The following is a 22,281-nucleotide window of genomic DNA, read 5'->3' as shown; positions in this document are numbered from 1 at the left end:
TCAAAAGTAAAAGGCATGCAGTTTACGTCATAGGAACAAATTCCTGGCTTTGGAACAATTAATTCATCTCACAAGAAAGTGAGTTCACATCAAGAAGTATACATATGTCATGCGTACAGTCAGAAGTAAAATACATGCATCTAAAGTCCTAGATTTATCTTCATGTACATCCCAGTGTCCACATCTTCCAATAAATACATCAGGTAAGCCAATGTGTCATTGCGCAAGACTATCCCACCCCTTACACAACAGTTGTTGAAACACACCACCAGACGTTTCCCTCGGCAAGGGCACATAACTTCCACCACATCAGTCACATCTTAAAGTGAGCCCCATCTCGTCAGTTCCGTCTCTGTGGCGCAATTGATTAGGACGCTCGGCTGTTAACCGAAAGGTTGGTGGTTCAAGCCCACCCAGGGACGCACTTGCTTTTTGTAAACATCAGTACTTGATATTTCGCTCTTTTGGATTTTACAGATGTTTGTAGTTGACGCAAATACATGCTACAATACGATATATCAGTTTAAACAAGTCTCTAACACACTTGATATACATGTATTCATTAATGTCAGGTCGTCATTCTCATGCACAAGAACTCAATGCACAAAGACGGCATGAAAACAGCCAGCATTCAGTCCTTCAACATTGCCTGTAAAATATCAGCTTCCAATGTGGTCTAGTGGTTAGGATTCCTGGCTTTCACCCAGGCGGCCCGGGTTCGATTCCCGGCATTGGAACAAATTCTTTTACCATCTGACAAGAAATTGAGTTCAATTTCAAGAAGTATATATTAGTCACGTGCAAAGTCAAAAGTAAAAGGCATGCAGTTTACGTCATAGGAACAAATTCCTGGCTTTGGAACAATTAATTCATCTCACAAGAAAGTGAGTTCACATCAAGAAGTATACATATGTCATGCGTACAGTCAGAAGTAAAATACATGCATCTAAAGTCCTAGATTTATCTTCATGTACATCCCAGTGTCCACATCTTCCAATAAATACATCAGGTAAGCCAATGTGTCATTGCGCAAGACTATCCCACCCCTTACACAACAGTTGTTGAAACACACCACCAGACGTTTCCCTCGGCAAGGGCACATAACTTCCACCACATCAGTCACATCTTAAAGTGAGCCCCATCTCGTCAGTTCCGTCTCTGTGGCGCAATTGATTAGGACGCTCGGCTGTTAACCGAAAGGTTGGTGGTTCAAGCCCACCCAGGGACGCACTTGCTTTTTGTAAACATCAGTACTTGATATTTCGCTCTTTTGGATTTTACAGATGTTTGTAGTTGACGCAAATACATGCTACAATACGATATATCAGTTTAAACAAGTCTCTAACACACTTGATATACATGTATTCATTAATGTCAGGTCGTCATTCTCATGCACAAGAACTCAATGCACAAGAACTCAATGCACAAAGACGGCAGGAAAACAGCCAGCATTCAGTCCTTCAACATTGCCTGTAAAATATCAGCTTCCAATGTGGTCTAGTGGTTAGGATTCCTGGCTTTCACCCAGGCGGCCCGGGTTCGATTCCCGGCATTGGAACAAATTCTTTTACCATCTGACAAGAAATTGAGTTCAATTTCAAGAAGTATATATTAGTCACGTGCAAAGTCAAAAGTAAAAGGCATGCATTTTACGTCATAGGAACAAATTCCTGGCTTTGGAACAATTAATTCATCTCACAAGAAAGTGAGTTCACATCAAGAAGTATACATTTGTCATGCGTACACTCAGAAGTAAAATACATGCATCTAAAGTCCTAGATTTATCTTCATGTACATCCCAGTGTCCACATCTTCCAATAAATACATCAGGTAAGCCAATGTGTCATTGCGCAAGACTATCCCACCCCTTACACAACAGTTGTTGAAACACACCACCAGACGTTTCCCTCGGCAAGGGCACATAACTTCCACCACATCAGTCACATCTTAAAGTGAGCCCCTTCTCGTCAGTTCCGTCTCTGTGGCGCAATCGGTTAGCGCGTTTGGCTGTTAACCGAAAGGTTGGTGGTTCAAGCCCACCCAGGGACGCACTTGCTTTTTGTAAACATCAGTACTTGATATTTCGCTCTTTTGGATTTTACAGATGTTTGTAGTTGACGCAAATACATGCTACAATACGATATATCAGTTTAAACAAGTCTCTAACACACTTGATATACATGTATTCATTAATGTCAGGTCGTCATTCTCATGCACAAGAACTCTGTGCACAAAGACGGCAGGAATACAGCCAGCATTCAGTCCTTCAACATTGCCTGTAAAATATCAGCTTCCAATGTGGTCTAGTGGTTAGGATTCCTGGCTTTCACCCAGGCGGCCCGGGTTCGATTCCCGGCATTGGAACAAATTCTTTTACCATCTGACAAGAAATTGAGTTCAATTTCAAGAAGTATATATTAGTCACGTGCAAAGTCAAAAGTAAAAGGCATGCAGTTTACGTCATTGGAATAAATTCCTGGCTTTGGAACAATTAATTCATCTCACAAGAAAGTGAGTTCACATCAAGAAGTATACATATGTCATGCGTACAGTCAGAAGTAAAATACATGCATCTAAAGTCCTAGATTTATCTTCATGTACATCCCAGTGTCCACATCTTCCAATAAATACATCAGGTAAGCCAATGTGTCATTGCGCAAGACTATCCCACCCCTTACACAACAGTTGTTGAAACACACCACCAGACGTTTCCCTCGGCAAGGGCACATAACTTCCACCACATCAGTCACATCTTAAAGTGAGCCCCATCTCGTCAGTTCCGTCTCTGTGGCGCAATCGGTTAGCGCGTTCGGCTGTTAACCGAAAGGTTGGTGGTTCAAGCCCACCCAGGGACGCACTTGCTTTTTGTAAACATCAGTACTTGATATTTCGCTCTTTTGGATTTTACAGATGTTTGTAGTTGACGCAAATACATGCTACAATACGATATATCAGTTTAAACAAGTCTCTAACACACTTGATATACATGTATTCATTAATGTCAGGTCGTCATTCTCATGCACAAGAACTCTGTGCACAAAGACGGCAGGAATACAGCCAGCATTCAGTCCTTCAACATTGCCTGTAAAATATCAGCTTCCAATGTGGTCTAGTGGTTAGGATTCCTGGCTTTCACCCAGGCGGCCCGGGTTCGATTCCCGGCATTGGAACAAATTCTTTTACCATCTGACAAGAAATTGAGTTCAATTTCAAGAAGTATATATTAGTCACGTGCAAAGTCAAAAGTAAAAGGCATGCAGTTTACGTCATAGGAATAAATTCCTGGCTTTGGAACAATTAATTCATCTCACAAGAAAGTGAGTTCACATCAAGAAGTATACATATGTCATGCGTACAGTCAGAAGTAAAATACATGCATCTAAAGTCCTAGATTTATCTTCATGTACATCCCAGTGTCCACATCTTCCAATAAATACATCAGGTAAGCCAATGTGTCATTGCGCAAGACTATCCCACCCCTTACACAACAGTTGTTGAAACACACCACCAGACGTTTCCCTCGGCAAGGGCACATAACTTCCACCACATCAGTCACATCTTAAAGTGAGCCCCATCTCGTCAGTTCCGTCTCTGTGGCGCAATTCATTAGCACGTTCGGCTGTTAACCGAAAGGTTGGTGGTTCAAGCCCACCCAGGGACGCACTTGCTTTTTGTAAACATCAGTACTTGATATTTCGCTCTTTTGGATTTTACAGATGTTTGTAGTTGACGCAAATACATGCTACAATACGATATATCAGTTTAAACAAGTCTCTAACACACTTGATATACATGTATTCATTAATGTCAGGTCGTCATTCTCATGCACAAGAACTCAATGCACAAAGACGGCAGGAAAACAGCCAGCATTCAGTCCTTCAACATTGCCTGTAAAATATCAGCTTCCAATGTGGTCTAGTGGTTAGGATTCCTGGCTTTCACCCAGGCGGCCCGGGTTCGATTCCCGGCATTGGAACAAATTCTTTTACCATCTGACAAGAAATTGAGTTCAATTTCAAGAAGTATATATTAGTCACGTGCAAAGTCAAAAGTAAAAGGCATGCATTTTACGTCATAGGAACAAATTCCTGGCTTTGGAACAATTAATTCATCTCACAAGAAAGTGAGTTCACATCAAGAAGTATACATTTGTCATGCGTACACTCAGAAGTAAAATACATGCATCTAAAGTCCTAGATTTATCTTCATGTACATCCCAGTGTCCACATCTTCCAATAAATACATCAGGTAAGCCAATGTGTCATTGCGCAAGACTATCCCACCCCTTACACAACAGTTGTTGAAACACACCACCAGACGTTTCCCTCGGCAAGGGCACATAACTTCCACCACATCAGTCACATCTTAAAGTGAGCCCCTTCTCGTCAGTTCCGTCTCTGTGGCGCAATCGGTTAGCGCGTTTGGCTGTTAACCGAAAGGTTGGTGGTTCAAGCCCACCCAGGGACGCACTTGCTTTTTGTAAACATCAGTACTTGATATTTCGCTCTTTTGGATTTTACAGATGTTTGTAGTTGACGCAAATACATGCTACAATACGATATATCAGTTTAAACAAGTCTCTAACACACTTGATATACATGTATTCATTAATGTCAGGTCGTCATTCTCATGCACAAGAACTCTGTGCACAAAGACGGCAGGAATACAGCCAGCATTCAGTCCTTCAACATTGCCTGTAAAATATCAGCTTCCAATGTGGTCTAGTGGTTAGGATTCCTGGCTTTCACCCAGGCGGCCCGGGTTCGATTCCCGGCATTGGAACAAATTCTTTTACCATCTGACAAGAAATTGAGTTCAATTTCAAGAAGTATATATTAGTCACGTGCAAAGTCAAAAGTAAAAGGCATGCAGTTTACGTCATTGGAATAAATTCCTGGCTTTGGAACAATTAATTCATCTCACAAGAAAGTGAGTTCACATCAAGAAGTATACATATGTCATGCGTACAGTCAGAAGTAAAATACATGCATCTAAAGTCCTAGATTTATCTTCATGTACATCCCAGTGTCCACATCTTCCAATAAATACATCAGGTAAGCCAATGTGTCATTGCGCAAGACTATCCCACCCCTTACACAACAGTTGTTGAAACACACCACCAGACGTTTCCCTCGGCAAGGGCACATAACTTCCACCACATCAGTCACATCTTAAAGTGAGCCCCATCTCGTCAGTTCCGTCTCTGTGGCGCAATCGGTTAGCGCGTTCGGCTGTTAACCGAAAGGTTGGTGGTTCAAGCCCACCCAGGGACGCACTTGCTTTTTGTAAACATCAGTACTTGATATTTCGCTCTTTTGGATTTTACAGATGTTTGTAGTTGACGCAAATACATGCTACAATACGATATATCAGTTTAAACAAGTCTCTAACACACTTGATATACATGTATTCATTAATGTCAGGTCGTCATTCTCATGCACAAGAACTCTGTGCACAAAGACGGCAGGAATACAGCCAGCATTCAGTCCTTCAACATTGCCTGTAAAATATCAGCTTCCAATGTGGTCTAGTGGTTAGGATTCCTGGCTTTCACCCAGGCGGCCCGGGTTCGATTCCCGGCATTGGAACAAATTCTTTTACCATCTGACAAGAAATTGAGTTCAATTTCAAGAAGTATATATTAGTCACGTGCAAAGTCAAAAGTAAAAGGCATGCAGTTTACGTCATAGGAATAAATTCCTGGCTTTGGAACAATTAATTCATCTCACAAGAAAGTGAGTTCACATCAAGAAGTATACATATGTCATGCGTACAGTCAGAAGTAAAATACATGCATCTAAAGTCCTAGATTTATCTTCATGTACATCCCAGTGTCCACATCTTCCAATAAATACATCAGGTAAGCCAATGTGTCATTGCGCAAGACTATCCCACCCCTTACACAACAGTTGTTGAAACACACCACCAGACGTTTCCCTCGGCAAGGGCACATAACTTCCACCACATCAGTCACATCTTAAAGTGAGCCCCATCTCGTCAGTTCCGTCTCTGTGGCGCAATTGATTAGCACGTTCGGCTGTTAACCGAAAGGTTGGTGGTTCAAGCCCACCCAGGGACGCACTTGCTTTTTGTAAACATCAGTACTTGATATTTCGCTCTTTTGGATTTTACAGATGTTTGTAGTTGACGCAAATACATGCTACAATACGATATATCAGTTTAAACAAGTCTCTAACACACTTGATATACATGTATTCATTAATGTCAGGTCGTCATTCTCATGCACAAGAACGCAATGCACAAAGACGGCAGGAAAACAGCCAGCATTCAGTCCTTCAACATTGCCTGTAAAATATCAGCTTCCAATGTGGTCTAGTGGTTAGGATTCCTGGCTTTCACCCAGGCGGCCCGGGTTCGATTCCCGGCATTGGAACAAATTCTTTTACCATCTGACAAGAAATTGAGTTCAATTTCAAGAAGTATATATTAGTCACGTGCAAAGTCAAAAGTAAAAGGCATGCATTTTACGTCATAGGAACAAATTCCTGGCTTTGGAACAATTAATTCATCTCACAAGAAAGTGAGTTCACATCAAGAAGTATACATTTGTCATGCGTACACTCAGAAGTAAAATACATGCATCTAAAGTCCTAGATTTATCTTCATGTACATCCCAGTGTCCACATCTTCCAATAAATACATCAGGTAAGCCAATGTGTCATTGCGCAAGACTATCCCACCCCTTACACAACAGTTGTTGAAACACACCACCAGACGTTTCCCTCGGCAAGGGCACATAACTTCCACCACATCAGTCACATCTTAAAGTGAGCCCCTTCTCGTCAGTTCCGTCTCTGTGGCGCAATCGGTTAGCGCGTTTGGCTGTTAACCGAAAGGTTGGTGGTTCAAGCCCACCCAGGGACGCACTTGCTTTTTGTAAACATCAGTACTTGATATTTCGCTCTTTTGGATTTTACAGATGTTTGTAGTTGACGCAAATACATGCTACAATACGATATATCAGTTTAAACTAGTCTCTAACACACTTGATATACATGTATTCATTAATGTCAGGTCGTCATTCTCATGCACAAGAACTCTGTGCACAAAGACGGCAGGAATACAGCCAGCATTCAGTCCTTCAACATTGCCTGTAAAATATCAGCTTCCAATGTGGTCTAGTGGTTAGGATTCCTGGCTTTCACCCAGGCGGCCCGGGTTCGATTCCCGGCATTGGAACAAATTCTTTTACCATCTGACAAGAAATTGAGTTCAATTTCAAGAAGTATATATTAGTCACGTGCAAAGTCAAAAGTAAAAGGCATGCAGTTTACGTCATTGGAATAAATTCCTGGCTTTGGAACAATTAATTCATCTCACAAGAAAGTGAGTTCACATCAAGAAGTATACATATGTCATGCGTACAGTCAGAAGTAAAATACATGCATCTAAAGTCCTAGATTTATCTTCATGTACATCCCAGTGTCCACATCTTCCAATAAATACATCAGGTAAGCCAATGTGTCATTGCGCAAGACTATCCCACCCCTTACACAACAGTTGTTGAAACACACCACCAGACGTTTCCCTCGGCAAGGGCACATAACTTCCACCACATCAGTCACATCTTAAAGTGAGCCCCATCTCGTCAGTTCCGTCTCTGTGGCGCAATTGATTAGGACGCTCGGCTGTTAACCGAAAGGTTGGTGGTTCAAGCCCACCCAGGGACGCACTTGCTTTTTGTAAACATCAGTACTTGATATTTCGCTCTTTTGGATTTTACAGATGTTTGTAGTTGACGCAAATACATGCTACAATACGATATATCAGTTTAAACAAGTCTCTAACACACTTGATATACATGTATTCATTAATGTCAGGTCGTCATTCTCATGCACAAGAACTCTGTGCACAAAGACGGCAGGCATACAGCCAGCATTCAGTCCTTCAACATTGCCTGTAAAATATCAGCTTCCAATGTGGTCTAGTGGTTAGGATTCCTGGCTTTCACCCAGGCGGCCCGGGTTCGATTCCCGGCATTGGAACAAATTCTTTTACCATCTGACAAGAAATTGAGTTCAATTTCAAGAAGTATATATTAGTCACGTGCAAAGTCAAAAGTAAAAGGCATGCATTTTACGTCATAGGAACAAATTCCTGGCTTTGGAACAATTAATTCATCTCACAAGAAAGTGAGTTCACATCAAGAAGTATACATATGTCATGCGTACACTCAGAAGTAAAATACATGCATCTAAAGTCCTAGATTTATCTTCATGTACATCCCAGTGTCCACATCTTCCAATAAATACATCAGGTAAGCCAATGTGTCATTGCGCAAGACTATCCCACACCTTACACAACAGTTGTTGAAACACACCACCAGACGTTTCCCTCGGCAAGGGCACATAACTTCCACCACATCAGTCACATCTTAAAGTGAGCCCTATCTCGTCAGTTCCGTCTCTGTGGCGCAATCGGTTAGCGCGTTCGGCTGTTAACCGAAAGGTTGGTGGTTCAAGCCCACCCAGGGACGCACTTGCTTTTTGTAAACATCAGTACTTGATATTTCGCTCTTTTGGATTTTACAGATGTTTGTAGTTGACGCAAATACATGCTACAATACGATATATCAGTTTAAACAAGTCTCTAACACACTTGATATACATGTATTCATTAATGTCAGGTCGTCATTCTCATGCACAAGAACTCTGTGCACAAAGACGGCAGGCATACAGCCAGCATTCAGTCCTTCAACATTGCCTGTAAAATATCAGCTTCCAATGTGGTCTAGTGGTTAGGATTCCTGGCTTTCACCCAGGCGGCCCGGGTTCGATTCCCGGCATTGGAACAAATTCTTTTACCATCTGACAAGAAATTGAGTTCAATTTCAAGAAGTATATATTAGTCACGTGCAAAGTCAAAAGTAAAAGGCATGCATTTTACGTCATAGGAACAAATTCCTGGCTTTGGAACAATTAATTCATCTCACAAGAAAGTGAGTTCACATCAAGAAGTATACATATGTCATGCGTACACTCAGAAGTAAAATACATGCATCTAAAGTCCTAGATTTATCTTCATGTACATCCCAGTGTCCACATCTTCCAATAAATACATCAGGTAAGCCAATGTGTCATTGCGCAAGACTATCCCACACCTTACACAACAGTTGTTGAAACACACCACCAGACGTTTCCCTCGGCAAGGGCACATAACTTCCACCACATCAGTCACATCTTAAAGTGAGCCCTATCTCGTCAGTTCCGTCTCTGTGGCGCAATCGGTTAGCGCGTTCGGCTGTTAACCGAAAGGTTGGTGGTTCAAGCCCACCCAGGGACGCACTTGCTTTTTGTAAACATCAGTACTTGATATTTCGCTCTTTTGGATTTTACAGATGTTTGTAGTTGACGCAAATACATGCTACAATACGATATATCAGTTTAAACAAGTCTCTAACACACTTGATATACATGTATTCATTAATGTCAGGTCGTCATTCTCATGCACAAGAACTCAATGCACAAAGACGGCAGGAATACAGCCAGCATTCAGTCCTTCAACATTGCCTGTAAAATATCAGCTTCCAATGTGGTCTAGTGGTTAGGATTCCTGGCTTTCACCCAGGCGGCCCGGGTTCGATTCCCGGCATTGGAACAAATTCTTTTACCATCTGACAAGAAATTGAGTTCAATTTCAAGAAGTATATATTAGTCACGTGCAAAGTCAAAAGTAAAAGGCATGCATTTTACGTCATAGGAACAAATTCCTGGCTTTGGAACAATTAATTCATCTCACAAGAAAGTGAGTTCACATCAAGAAGTATACATATGTCATGCGTACAGTCAGAAGTAAAATACATGCATCTAAAGTCCTAGATTTATCTTCATGTACATCCCAGTGTCCACATCTTCCAATAAATACATCAGGTAAGCCAATGTGTCATTGCACAAGACTATCCCACCCCTTACACAACAGTTGTTGAAACACACCACCAGACGTTTCCCTCGGCAAGGGCACATAACTTCCACCACATCAGTCACATCTTAAAGTGAGCCCCATCTCGTCAGTTCCGTCTCTGTGGCGCAATTGATTAGCACGTTCCGCTGTTAACCGAAAGGTTGGTGGTTCAAGCCCACCCAGGGACGCACTTGCTTTTTGTAAACATCAGTACTTGATATTTCGCTCTTTTGGATTTTACAGATGTTTGTAGTTGACGCAAATACATGCTACAATACGATATATCAGTTTAAACAAGTCTCTAACACACTTGATATACATGTATTCATTAATGTCAGGTCGTCATTCTCATGCACAAGAACTCAATGCACAAAGACGGCAGGAAAACAGCCAGCATTCAGTCCTTCAACATTGCCTGTAAAATATCAGCTTCCAATGTGGTCTAGTGGTTAGGATTCCTGGCTTTCACCCAGGCGGCCCGGGTTCGATTCCCGGCATTGGAACAAATTCTTTTACCATCTGACAAGAAATTGAGTTCAATTTCAAGAAGTATATATTAGTCACGTGCAAAGTCAAAAGTAAAAGGCATGCATTTTACGTCATAGGAACAAATTCCTGGCTTTGGAACAATTAATTCATCTCACAAGAAAGTGAGTTCACATCAAGAAGTATACATTTGTCATGCGTACAGTCAGAAGTAAAATACATGCATCTAAAGTCCTAGATTTATCTTCATGTACATCCCAGTGTCCACATCTTCCAATAAATACATCAGGTAAGCCAATGTGTCATTGCGCAAGACTATCCCACCCCTTACACAACAGTTGTAGTAGTATAGGGAATGACAGTTTTGGACCACTTTCAAGAAATGTCTCTACAAAGCCTTATTTACTAAATAAGGCTTTGGTTGGGGCCTTAACTCTTGCTACTATTACCCCTACTACAATGAAACAGTTTACCGTGTATTGTTTGGAGGTAACACTGTGCCGTACGGTACGATCAATAATTCTTCTCTTACAAACCCCCTACCCGGCCCATCCCTCAAGTAGTACAAGTTAGGTTCGTCGGCTTTCATATCCACTTTATCTATGTTGTAAGTTTTGACTGACCATATAGGATCGGCTATCACCCTCGTGTTCCCCCGGCTGGTATAGATACCTCACTAGGGCCCTATCTGGTATCTGTTTCTCCTTCCCACGCAATGGAGCGGCCGACTCTGCAACTATTGATTTTAGTTTGATAGCGTCTGCCGGTTTCTTACCGGTGAGACGGGTGACTTCATGGTTGATTGCCGACACCACCTTGGGTAACCTCGTGACCCATTCAGTCGATCGTTTTCCAGGGGTGACCATCTCCCTAGCATACTGATGGCCGAACAAGCGCTCAGCCAAAGTCCTATTAAATCTCTCAACTATGGCTTGGCTGCGATGGGCTCCGGCCGTGCCACGCCTGACCTTTGTATCGTGTTTGGCTAGCAGTTGTGACACGGCACCCATGAACTCCCGTCCGGGGTCAACTTGCAGCTCTGTTGGCCACGTCAGCGGGCTGCGTTTGTATATGCGTTCGAATCCTCTGGCTACCTGGGCCGAATCTTTCGTGGTCAAGGGTTCGGCTTCCTTGTAACGACTGGCTACGTCCACTACGGTTAAGGCATACTTGTACCTCTTGTCGTGGGGTAGGAACAGTAGGTCTGCCTGGTGAACGCTATTAGGTATGTTAATACCGAACCTCCTTCTAGGCACGTAGCGTGGTGCCGGCAAATAGATCTGCCACAGGGCTTGTTTTTCAAGCCACGCTTTGGCTTCCTCCGGGGGTACTCGCGCTATTTTAGCTAGCTTATCTACTGCGCTAGCTCCTTTCCAGTACCCACGCGGGCTGTAGTAAATAGCCTCAAATTTTTTCATGTCCATACGCGTATGTGTTTATCCCATCAATAGCTATCCAACGTTTCGTGTCCATAGGCGACAGGGACGTCTTGTTTATAGTCAGTCCGTATATCTTATGTCCATCACTTCTAAGTGTGTTCATTTTATGTCTAAAGGTACGGGTCTTGAACAGGGCTTCCTTGAATCTGGCGTGTTTGATGTGTTGTTTCACCACATACTTCTTAACCCCCTTAGCCTTCCGGATCTCACTATTGTCGGCTTTCAGTATGGAGTACATCTTAGGTCTCAAACCTATGTACTCGGCTATGGGCGTGCCAGCACACTCGTCCTTCATTTTACCTAGGACCTTTTTATTTACCGTATTGTGTAGGGCATGGGTCTTAGGGTAGTCGCTGGTGTCGTATAAATCGAGGTGTTTTTTCATGTCCTCGTACACGTCCTCGGTTCGAATCTCCATCAGCAGGGAATCCGTGTCAGTGTACAGCACTTCACACCTGTCGCCGTACTGTTTCTTGAGCTCGTTGTAGTAAAAGTCGTACATCAGGTGTTTGGATAAATCGAGGATGCTCATCCCCACGTAAACAGGCCGGTTGAATTTTATGTGGCTTTTCTTCATGTGTAGGGCAACCAGGTTGTCTGTGAATATCTTACTACGGTTGAATGCCGGACTGGCTATCAATCTCCTGAGCTTGTCTTCCTCACTCGATCGAACCAGCTTCACGGTCACGCGTTTCCTCAGGTTCTCCATAGTCTTACCAAACACCGAGTTGTTCATGAGCTTGTAGAGATTTTTCTCAAAATCACTGGTGGCTTTTTTTCGTAGGTCTGTGTTCATTCTGATGTAGGGCTCCATCCATGGGCTCTGGTCGAACATGAGCACCCTATGTATTTTGGTCAGCCTCATACCCAACGACAGGTACAGCTGTAGGTTGCGATAGTGAACGATGTACTTGGTCTTATTCATTAAGTTAGGCACGAGTTTTTCAACGTCTGTCACACGACCACATGACAAGTTATGTTGGTACTCAGACATCCAGTCTGGGTTAACCCTCATACGTTCGGGGGCCAGGGGGTAGCTGTTGTGTGATGTGTGTAATTCCTTGGTATACTCTAAGTCAACCTCGAGGATATACCCTTTATTCGAATCTGGTGCAACCCCCATAACATCAACGTGGGGTACCCATTCGAATCCCCCTGTAGGTAGATACTGACTCATGGCCCAGCCGTACAGGTTGTTTGCGTCGAGGTAGAGAATGTGATTGGTTGGCTTGTTAGGATCGTAACCTTTCACGTATTGATTATTTGCTTTAGCGTATCGTTTGGATGCCATGGAAATCCCACCTCGCAAACCTTTCTCAATGAATAGGTGCATGTCGTAATCTGTGAGCAATTCCAAATTAACTCCGGTCTTTTTAAGCAAGGCGTCCCACGACAGACCTGGGCTGGTGTAATACCATGCGGGGTCGAGTTTATACTGCTTGAAACATGTCCGCCTAAACGTCTCAAACACGTCGGCTAACAGCAGTACATCTGTCCTCAAGTACAGGTCGTGATAATCACCCAGGTTCTTACAACCCAGTTTATTCCATACGTTAGTCGCGTGCGAGTAATCATCTCGTGAGACGGACGCCTCATTCAGCTTGCTATAAAAGCAGTCAATAGGGGGTAGTCTGGTCTCGGTGAACTTGGCCCAACTATCCATGTACTCATAGGGGTACACACCCTTCCTCATAAGCAGGGGTCTAGTCTCGGCGTCTGTGTATCGATCGGTGATAGGGAAGGTATTGTTGGCCTTGACCAGACTGTTGAGTGACGACAGGAGGAACTGAAACGAGTCAATGAACCTAAGTCCGTTTAAGCTGAAGGAGATGTATCTCTCCATGTTGTTGGGGATGCACGTTATATTACCATCGATTTTCGCGATGGCCTGCATGATCAAGTGTGAGTCGTACCCTCTCAAGTTGTGAAAGACAACGGGGATGTTTATTGTCTTAGGGTTGATTTTAAGCTTGAGGTTGCACGCGTTGTGAGCGGTGCCTCTATACTTACCAGTTATGTGACAGTGATCTCTCACCGAATCACCGTTAAGTGGTGATTCACACACGTGACAGTTAGTGCTACTAGCGTGGGCTAGCCTGTCGACTCGGGTCAGACGCATGGGAGCGATTTTATACAATGCATTCCTAATAATTTTTTCTTCCTCCTGCAAACACTTTAGAAACCTTTCAGCCGCGTCAGGGCCCCTATATACTACCGGAGCTTTCGTTTCCCCGTCACAACGGACGACAATGTATCCAAACGAACAGGCTTTATGCTCTTGTGTTTTGTGGGTGAAGGGAGCCTCGACGGCGGTATCACTGGTGGAATCCCCACCCACAACTAAGGCTTCGAAGTCGGCGTATATAATATAAGGCACAGACATTTGATTCTTGTGGTTACTGAATTTTAGGATATTGTCACCTTCCTTAGGCATGTCGACTCGTATGGTCGTCTGCCCCACACCTTGGCAATCCTCCCGGTGGGATTCTAATAAATCAGCTCGGGTGAAGCCATGTAGGCATCGTACACAAAAGTGTTTTTCCCCATCGTGTTTCGACTGGTCGTGCAACAACCGGCTGAGATGTTTTATCCACGTGTAGTGATACTTTTCACCTAGTTGGATCATGAATATATTGATAACTTGGCGATCCTTCACCGGGCTGACCCTGTGTACTATTGTTGTGTTACCTTCGTGCCCAAAGACATTTATAGCCAGATTATTCTGTTTTTCTACTTTAGTGATCTGGGATATGGGGGTGGGTTCATCTATACCATCCCAGTTGAGCCCATCGTCTTGGGGATAGCTAGAAAGCCTATCTGAATGAGTGCCAGCTGGAAATAAGGCTGACCTGATAGCTAACCTCAGGCAATCGTTTCCTCTATTCTTAACGTTTACTATGGCATGTTTATTCCTATAGTAGGGAGGCAAGGCTAGGTATGACCCGCCTCTGAACGGCACGTAGTTAGCTATGTCTAGATAGACATTATCGATTTTATCTACAGCCCACCCGGACCCCAAGTGTGTGTAGCGTTCTAGGTATTCTCGTATCTGCTGAAAACTGGTATCGATTGATGTATCAATGGTCTCTGTATGTGTGGCGACCTCTTGTTGACCTCGGAAGTAAGGCTGAACATACTCAGTGGTACTCCCAACCTGCTTATCGAGCGACATTTTCACTGTGATCTGAAACTTGATACTTCCTAGGTTATTTAGTTCCTGGTTGACCTTATCAGCTATCAGAGGCTTGATATCTGTAATGTCTATGTTTCTATCAACGTGCATGCGCCAACCTCTCAAATAGTTGCCTACAGCGCGCTCAGTGCGCACGAACTGTAGGTCAATAGCTCTATTCTGTCGTAATAATTCTATAAGCTGTGGTTTTCTCATACGGGAATACCCGCCTAAACCCAAATCCTGTGCCTCGGCTTTCAGTTGTTTTACAGTGGGAGGTTTTGCTACGGGGGCATGTGATAACAATGCGGTTAACCCGGCTCTCCCCAGGTTTGAATAACCCGTGTATCCAAGCTGTTTTGCTTGAGCTTTTAATTGTTTTACTGTAGGAGGGGCTTCTAAACCTAGTAATCTCAACAATGCTGACTTCCGCATTCTAGAATACCCGATCACACCTCTCTGTTTTGCGACCCGCTTGAGCTCGCTTACAGTAGACATCGTGTTTACACCTAAGAGAACCAATGTCTAATTGGTTCACAGTAAGGGGAGGTAACCCTTTCACACACTGGAGTCTATCTTGAGCAGTCGCCTACGTTCTTTTATGTAGCCTTTTTTATTCTCGTAGATGAGTTGATGTCTGACTACGTTCGCTCCGTGAGCTTTACATAGACAGTAGTGTCCTTTAACCCCGATACCACACACAGAACACGTGTAGTTAGGACTTCCCATATGGAAACAACAGAACCCCTGATTCCTGCATTTCCTACCACAGGCCTCGGTCTTCCCCATAAGTATGTATTCGCATCGGTATGGAGCGGGTCTCATGTTTACTTATATAGGTATTTTAATTTAATTGCTTCGCAACCAACGCAGTAGCTGCTATACCCAACACTATGAAGCCCAGTTCACGATTCATTTGTCCCTTGGATGGTGTGTAGTACTGAGCGAGTGTGGGTTTATTGAGCGGTTCCAATTGTTTACCAGTTAGTAGATAGTATTCTTTCATTGCTTCATCGACATCGTTGAATGTTTTAATGGCATGGTTTTCACGCTTGAGTTGTTCGTTAATAAAATCGATCCTCTGGAGGCGTTTTTTAACGTACTCGTCCTGTGCTCTTTGTAATTTCTCAGTAGCGAGATCGTGCCGCTTCCTTTCTTCCTGTATTTCAGCCGCGTGATCATCTCGTAGTTTCGAGAAGAGGAAATTACTCCCGGAAAATGCCAGGGCATTCACTAACGCCCCACCGACCATCATAGCTATCGTGGCCATCCCTATATTTATTTCATTATATTATCAGGTATTATTCCTTGTTTTACTAGGATGTCTTTTGTGGCCATCGCCATACCAAGGTTCATTATGAGCATACCCATATCCTGCAGGTTGAAATCTAGCTTGATAGTTGGTTGTTTAAGCACCATTTTAGTCAACCGAGCGTACCCTACGGCTAAACTGGCGACCACTGTGGCGTGGTATGCGTCGTTGACGAACGTTTTCCCCTCAGACATTATGTATATATAAAAATATTTTAAATTATAACATGATATGCGGGTCAATAGTGGGGGATACCCCCACACCCCCACTGTTGGGGGTTACCTCACTGTTGGGTGGTGGCTCACTGTGGGAGGGTACCCCCACGTATAACCATGTTATAACCACGGCAGCAGTTACGCCTACAGCCAACAACAGTCGGGTTGGGTTGGTCACTTTATGTTGGTTACACCACCGTTTTTTACCGGCAGCTACTCTCTTAGGATTCTTCTGCCTGGTTACTCTGGGGGTCACTTCCCTCACTGGGGTCACTGGTTCCTGTGAAGGGGTCTCTTCCACTGTTGGGGGTACCTCCACTGGTTCCTGTGCAGCATCCATCTATACTATTATTATTATTCTTTCTCTCAAATTGACAATGTTTTGCCGTGATAATCGCCGCCGTCACTGGAGCCAACAACATACCATATTTGTGGTACAGCCCGCAGCTGATAGAGCTCACGGCGTGTTCGATAAAAGGGTCTTTCTCGAGGTCTTCCCACAGGTAAAGTCGGCGCTCTGGTGGAATGGGAAAGAAGTATGATACAATACCGGTGTATATCTGGGTCATAGCCGATCCTATTGTCTTTGTCATTTCTGCTCCGAGCCAGGACTCGTATCTAGCGTACAGCTTATCGATTTCTTCGGCTGACATTTTGTGAATTTTATCCGGAGTGTAGTCTCCAAAGTAATGTTTGGCTTTGCCGCCAACAGCCAACGCCACCAGTTTCTCTCGCTTGTCATCAGTGGGGCCTGCCGGCGGCGTGGGGGAACCCTCCACAGACAATTGTTCGAGCAATTCCTCACACTCCATCTTATAATATAACAAGTAAGATTTAGTTTTAACTATATAATACCCGATACAGACAAAACACAGAGAAATGAAGGTTAAGTTGCACACGACAAACACTTCAAATATCATAGCTATGCTTAGCATTTGCTTAGCTTTGCTTAGCTTTGCTTAGCTTTGCTTAGCATACTATATATGCTACTGGTTGGTCGGTCTTTAGAATGAGCTTAGCGTGTTTAGTTTCAGCGAGCTGTTTCTTCACCCGTTCCCGTTCTAATTTGCTCATCACATCGTTCTCTCTCAAACACTCCTCGAATGAATCCCTGTCCTTGCAGTGAAATAAGGCCACCCATCGCGTCTGCTCCCTGAGGTCTTTCAACACCGAGTTGAACTTCTGCGTTAGCACCCAGACGCTGTGATTTGCATGCCGGCCGGAGAAGGCCAGGTACGATAGCATGTCTCTCTTTTTTGTTATCTCGCGATTAGCGCTGCAGTCGTCCAGTATGAACAGCGTCGGTTCCCCTTTAAATTTCTCGTGAAGAGCTTTCAACCAGTCCTGCAGGCGTGTTCCAGGGTCGATTTTGTGTACGTCCGGGTCCGTCATCACCCAAGGTCGCGCGTACGTTTTATTCATGCTCAGAGTAGGGCACATGATAACGATGTTATCGAACACATCCTTGTAGTAACCCTCCAACATATCCAACACGAAAACGGTCTTCCCACAGCCAGTCTGCCCGCACACTATAGCGCAGTGTGGGTCAGTGGGTAGTTGTGGGTACCCCTGGGGGGTGTGGGGGTCTTGTTTATTGTTGGGGGGTGTGGGGTGGTACCCCCCATCAGTAGATGGCTTGCACGAATCTCCCATTGTCTATATTAAGTTGCGCGTCCATAATAACGTACAGATATAATTTCAACTTACCAGCGGTTTGAGCCTTCTTAGTAATCTGGATGGTTATCCCTTCGCTGCCGTTATCTATACGGCGCCCGCTACCGTGCAGTTTATCATCATCCGTGGATCGCATGTCCAACCATAGGGCGTACTTGGTGGTCAGGTATTCACCGATCTGCACGGAGCCTAGGTCCAGGTCCTTTGTTATGTAGTCCCCCACTGGTAGCTTTTTTATCTCATCCCACTGCTGGTGTGGTCTCATACCATGACTGAACAGCTGGTTGGGCACGCCCTCGATGGTAACTTCCACCTTTTCAATCTCGGGGTTGAAAAACTTCTCGCTGTCCCTCCGGAATGGATCGTAATCCTCCACGGGGACGACCAGGATACCTTTCATCGATCGCGCCGGCACGTTCAGGTTGATATTCCACACAGTGTCACTCTTATCTCGCACGACTGATCTATGCCTCAGTACGCGATCGTACAGGATAGCCATCTTCCCAGAGTACTGGCTTCGAACCTGCCTGGCCAGCTCAGGGCTAGTGACCATGTCGAACTCCAGAGAGATGTTGTCTATGGTATAACTAGCCTCATCACCGTTCGGCGTACGCACTACTTTGCTATAGTCGTTAAACGTGAGCTCGTATTCGAGCCTATCACCCAGCGCGGCCTGGTAAAATGGCGCGTGTCCCGTGAGCAACTCGAAGTCGAGCGGCACGCAGAATCGATTCCCGTATGCTCGAGCGATGGCCTTTTCACCGTCCGATAGCTTGTCTTGCTGGTCTTGCGTGAAGACATACCCTATGCGCGCCCGGGTTGATTTACTGATGCCCTGGTACACATCATTGACTCGTTCTCTCTCGCTTTTCCAGAGATCCTTGTAGCAGTGAAACACGTCGCTGTCGTCGATGCTCAGCACCTCGTTACCGCTGATCTTGACGGTCGTTTTCTTGATGATAGCTCGACCCACGTTCCGCACTAGCTCGCGTTTGTCGTTGTCGGAGGTCAACGTGATATTGAACGCCAGTCGAACAGTGCCTGGTACAATGAGGTCATTCTCACCAAGGTTTGGAAATCTAACCAGCAGAGTTTGATTCTGGTCTATCTTGCTGGGATTGTTGGTGATGGTCACCGACTGGCGCACGGCTCTGGCTCCTAATGGCTCTCTCAATCTTCTGAAAGGATCTAATTTTCTGCCGTACATTGTTATATAAAAGAAATATATTTTTAATACTAATGGATGAAGACATAGATATGACGGAGATGCCGGGCGCTAGTGCCCAGGCATTCGATGAGCAGGAGACCTCATTTACTAGTTCACCATTGAACCAAGAACTCTTGGAAACAATGGTAAATGATTATTACGAAAGTTTAAGAAGAGATAAAAACTACGTTGAACCACAGGGTCGATACCATAAGAATTTTTTTATTGATACAAAGGGTGTTCTACGCCTTAAGTCTGACCCAGGGGTTGACCTCTTTAACAAGAGCAATAAAAAACCACTGGCCTTGTCAACTCTAGCCAGCCGCCATGGTGTCGAATTTATCCGTGAACATCTAAACATGAATGATTACGGTGGTGCAATGCCTAAGGCCGTTAAAGAAGATCTGCAAGCTACCAGATCCCACCTCACCACTAGAGATGAAATGACACCACAGCGTGCTACAGAAGCCTCGGACAGCATAGAAAAACTGTTGAGCACCTACTGGGACAAACCGTTACCGGGGTTTGACTTTCCGGTAAGGGAACTGCGCGGCTTAGACGAAGCCGTGAAACGCGTGCGTGGAGAACTCGTGAACAACATGGGGAAACTGAACGAAATCGACGAGCACATCGCTAGGGAAAAAACCAAACTCAACGAAACTGAAAACGATGATATGAAGCGTCGTATCAATGAACGAATACGTGATTTAGAAGACGAGAGACGTACACGATTGGAAGCCGCTTCCTCGAATCGTGAACAGCTTCGATCCCAGATCAGTCGTATTCGGGAAACAATCGATAGAATACTGAATGAGGATACAACTTTAGCCAACAGGATTCGGATATTGTTCCGGGAGCAAGGGATCACCATCGCCAGTATTCTGACTGCATTGGGTTTCATCATATCAACCCTGGTGGTGTCACTGACAGGGGGAACCCCCACACCTGCCGGCGGGGGAACTCCCACTCCCACAGGCGGTGGTGTTAAAGACTGGATAAAAAAACTCGGGGAAGGCCTAGCTAAACTGGCTGGTAAAGCCGCCGAAGCCCTTCCCGGCATCCTGGGTAGCATCGTCTCGTGGTTGTTGAGCGCTCTGTCTAAAACTGCCATGTGGCTCAGTCAAAACCTGTTGGCAGCCATCGTCGCCGTGGCGGGTCTGGTGTACGTAGCGGCTAAGAAATCTTTAACCAAATAAGTCCCAAAGTTACCCCACCAACCACCAGGGCCGTTTTATTATCAATATGCTGCTGATAGGAGGCCTGAATATGGGGGTGTGTGGGGGGCACATGAACTTTAGACTCCGGGGGTGGCGCCACTATACCCTTTTCACGTGGTGGGATGTGTGGGATATAGGGGGTGTTAATATCGGGGTTGATACCCAACTTTTGGTCCGCCGTGGCTATGACTATTTTGTTGTTATAACCCACCACTTTTTTTATTCTCAGTTGCATATCACTCGGAGCCATGTACAACCCCACGCCGAACACGTAATTGACTTTCGATCTGGCATATTCTAACACGTTTTGGTAACGGTCGATGGCCCTCGGGAGATCAACTGGAGAATTGATAGCATCCTCAACGTTGGAAACGAACTGTTTCTGAGCGTCGTAAGCAGTTCCCTTACCGAGGATGTTGGAACGCGTCATAGACTGCGCACCCAACAGCGCCCACACGTACGTTCGAATCGAGTCGTTCAACCTGACTACCCCGGCACAAGTGAATCCTTTCGACGTGTCCAGCATGAACATTTTCCACCCGTCTGCGGTTGACTGTTCCACTTTCTGGACTGTGAAAGCAACACCACCTTTAAAGTTCATACGATCATCCCTCCATTCATTACTCGACAAAGCAAAGTCCTGGCGTAGTATATCTCGTTTCAGTAAATCATCACTGACTTCTTTCACTGATCGCGCGCCATCATAAGGAATACCCAACCCGTGGTTCGGCCCCTGCAAACGCCAATCCGTCTTCGGGTTTATTTCGAATTCATTGCAAATACGTTCGTAGGCCCGTCTATCGTACGGGTTGTTTGTTGCGCCCCACGCTTTGTCCTGTGGGAGGGGGGCGCTGATCTCTTTAAGGATACGTCTGACCTGGTAGTACACGTGGAACTTGAACACAGACTGACTCAGCGGTCCACGCCGAGTGTCGGCCAATGTCACACCACACCCCGTTGTAGCGCACCACACGGCAAAGTTGAATTGATTCTGCCAGAACTGCATAGGGTTGTTGAACCAAGCGTGGACTGCCTCAATGTTAGTCACCGAAAGCTTATACTTATCGAACACATCTAAAAGCTGGGCATTGAAATACAACTCAGGAGCAACCACGATCTTCATGGGGGAGAAATCTACATCCAGTTTAGGGTAAAACACACCAGGGGAATACATTTTAAAACTATTATATACACCTGGAAATTAATCAAGCAACACCCCAATTTTTTCTATTGGAGCAACTTTGAAGTGTTCTGACAATCAAAATATGCCGGGTTGATATAGTTTGACACTTTTTTATTCAACAGACGATCTCTGACAAACAACTTAAAGGGAAAAAGTATCAAGACTTTGCTTTATTGCAACGAAATCCAAATTCTTAAAACTGTCTTAAATTCATGAAAAAATGGACACAATTTACTATTCATCCACAGACGTTGTTGTCAGGGGTATTAACACAAATGTCACATGGAAAGAAAGAACAGTCATCTGAGAGTCTGCACACCGACTTTCATCAATATCTAGTGTGTCCTCCCTGCGCACGCACCACCGATTCCAGACGCCTCCTCATTCCTTGGATGAGTCTCCGGATCTGATTCTGGGGGATCCTGTTCCACTCCTCATGCAGGGCAGCCGTCAAT

General features: G+C 44.6%; 17 non-coding genes across 17 annotated transcripts; all 17 read left to right on the top strand.

Annotated features, from left to right (window-relative positions):
* The first annotated feature begins 665 nt into the window (after positions 1-665).
* Positions 666-737, top strand: Trnae-uuc (transfer RNA glutamic acid (anticodon UUC)). Its single transcript has one exon. It is a non-coding gene; the product is annotated as a tRNA-Glu (tRNA).
* Positions 738-1,486: 749 nt separating this feature from the next.
* On the top strand, positions 1,487-1,558 carry Trnae-uuc (transfer RNA glutamic acid (anticodon UUC)). Its single transcript has one exon. It is a non-coding gene; the product is annotated as a tRNA-Glu (tRNA).
* Positions 1,559-2,292: 734 nt separating this feature from the next.
* On the top strand, positions 2,293-2,364 carry Trnae-uuc (transfer RNA glutamic acid (anticodon UUC)). The gene has a single exon. It is a non-coding gene; the product is annotated as a tRNA-Glu (tRNA).
* Positions 2,365-2,781: 417 nt separating this feature from the next.
* Trnan-guu (transfer RNA asparagine (anticodon GUU)) lies at positions 2,782-2,855 on the top strand. The gene has a single exon. It is a non-coding gene; the product is annotated as a tRNA-Asn (tRNA).
* Positions 2,856-3,098: 243 nt separating this feature from the next.
* Positions 3,099-3,170, top strand: Trnae-uuc (transfer RNA glutamic acid (anticodon UUC)). Its single transcript has one exon. It is a non-coding gene; the product is annotated as a tRNA-Glu (tRNA).
* A 734-nt stretch (positions 3,171-3,904) lies between these two features.
* Positions 3,905-3,976, top strand: Trnae-uuc (transfer RNA glutamic acid (anticodon UUC)). Its single transcript has one exon. It is a non-coding gene; the product is annotated as a tRNA-Glu (tRNA).
* Positions 3,977-4,710: 734 nt separating this feature from the next.
* Trnae-uuc (transfer RNA glutamic acid (anticodon UUC)) lies at positions 4,711-4,782 on the top strand. The gene has a single exon. It is a non-coding gene; the product is annotated as a tRNA-Glu (tRNA).
* A 417-nt stretch (positions 4,783-5,199) lies between these two features.
* Trnan-guu (transfer RNA asparagine (anticodon GUU)) lies at positions 5,200-5,273 on the top strand. The gene has a single exon. It is a non-coding gene; the product is annotated as a tRNA-Asn (tRNA).
* A 243-nt stretch (positions 5,274-5,516) lies between these two features.
* On the top strand, positions 5,517-5,588 carry Trnae-uuc (transfer RNA glutamic acid (anticodon UUC)). Its single transcript has one exon. It is a non-coding gene; the product is annotated as a tRNA-Glu (tRNA).
* A 734-nt stretch (positions 5,589-6,322) lies between these two features.
* On the top strand, positions 6,323-6,394 carry Trnae-uuc (transfer RNA glutamic acid (anticodon UUC)). Its single transcript has one exon. It is a non-coding gene; the product is annotated as a tRNA-Glu (tRNA).
* Positions 6,395-7,128: 734 nt separating this feature from the next.
* Trnae-uuc (transfer RNA glutamic acid (anticodon UUC)) lies at positions 7,129-7,200 on the top strand. The gene has a single exon. It is a non-coding gene; the product is annotated as a tRNA-Glu (tRNA).
* Positions 7,201-7,934: 734 nt separating this feature from the next.
* Positions 7,935-8,006, top strand: Trnae-uuc (transfer RNA glutamic acid (anticodon UUC)). Its single transcript has one exon. It is a non-coding gene; the product is annotated as a tRNA-Glu (tRNA).
* A 417-nt stretch (positions 8,007-8,423) lies between these two features.
* Positions 8,424-8,497, top strand: Trnan-guu (transfer RNA asparagine (anticodon GUU)). The gene has a single exon. It is a non-coding gene; the product is annotated as a tRNA-Asn (tRNA).
* A 243-nt stretch (positions 8,498-8,740) lies between these two features.
* On the top strand, positions 8,741-8,812 carry Trnae-uuc (transfer RNA glutamic acid (anticodon UUC)). The gene has a single exon. It is a non-coding gene; the product is annotated as a tRNA-Glu (tRNA).
* A 417-nt stretch (positions 8,813-9,229) lies between these two features.
* Trnan-guu (transfer RNA asparagine (anticodon GUU)) lies at positions 9,230-9,303 on the top strand. The gene has a single exon. It is a non-coding gene; the product is annotated as a tRNA-Asn (tRNA).
* Positions 9,304-9,546: 243 nt separating this feature from the next.
* On the top strand, positions 9,547-9,618 carry Trnae-uuc (transfer RNA glutamic acid (anticodon UUC)). The gene has a single exon. It is a non-coding gene; the product is annotated as a tRNA-Glu (tRNA).
* Positions 9,619-10,352: 734 nt separating this feature from the next.
* Positions 10,353-10,424, top strand: Trnae-uuc (transfer RNA glutamic acid (anticodon UUC)). Its single transcript has one exon. It is a non-coding gene; the product is annotated as a tRNA-Glu (tRNA).
* The last annotated feature ends 11,857 nt before the right edge of the window (positions 10,425-22,281 follow it).

This window comes from Haliotis asinina, chromosome 3 (assembly GCF_037392515.1).
Source record: "Haliotis asinina isolate JCU_RB_2024 chromosome 3, JCU_Hal_asi_v2, whole genome shotgun sequence".
Lineage (NCBI taxonomy): Eukaryota > Metazoa > Mollusca > Gastropoda > Lepetellida > Haliotidae > Haliotis > Haliotis asinina.
This window is presented reverse-complemented; position numbering and strand designations above follow the sequence as displayed.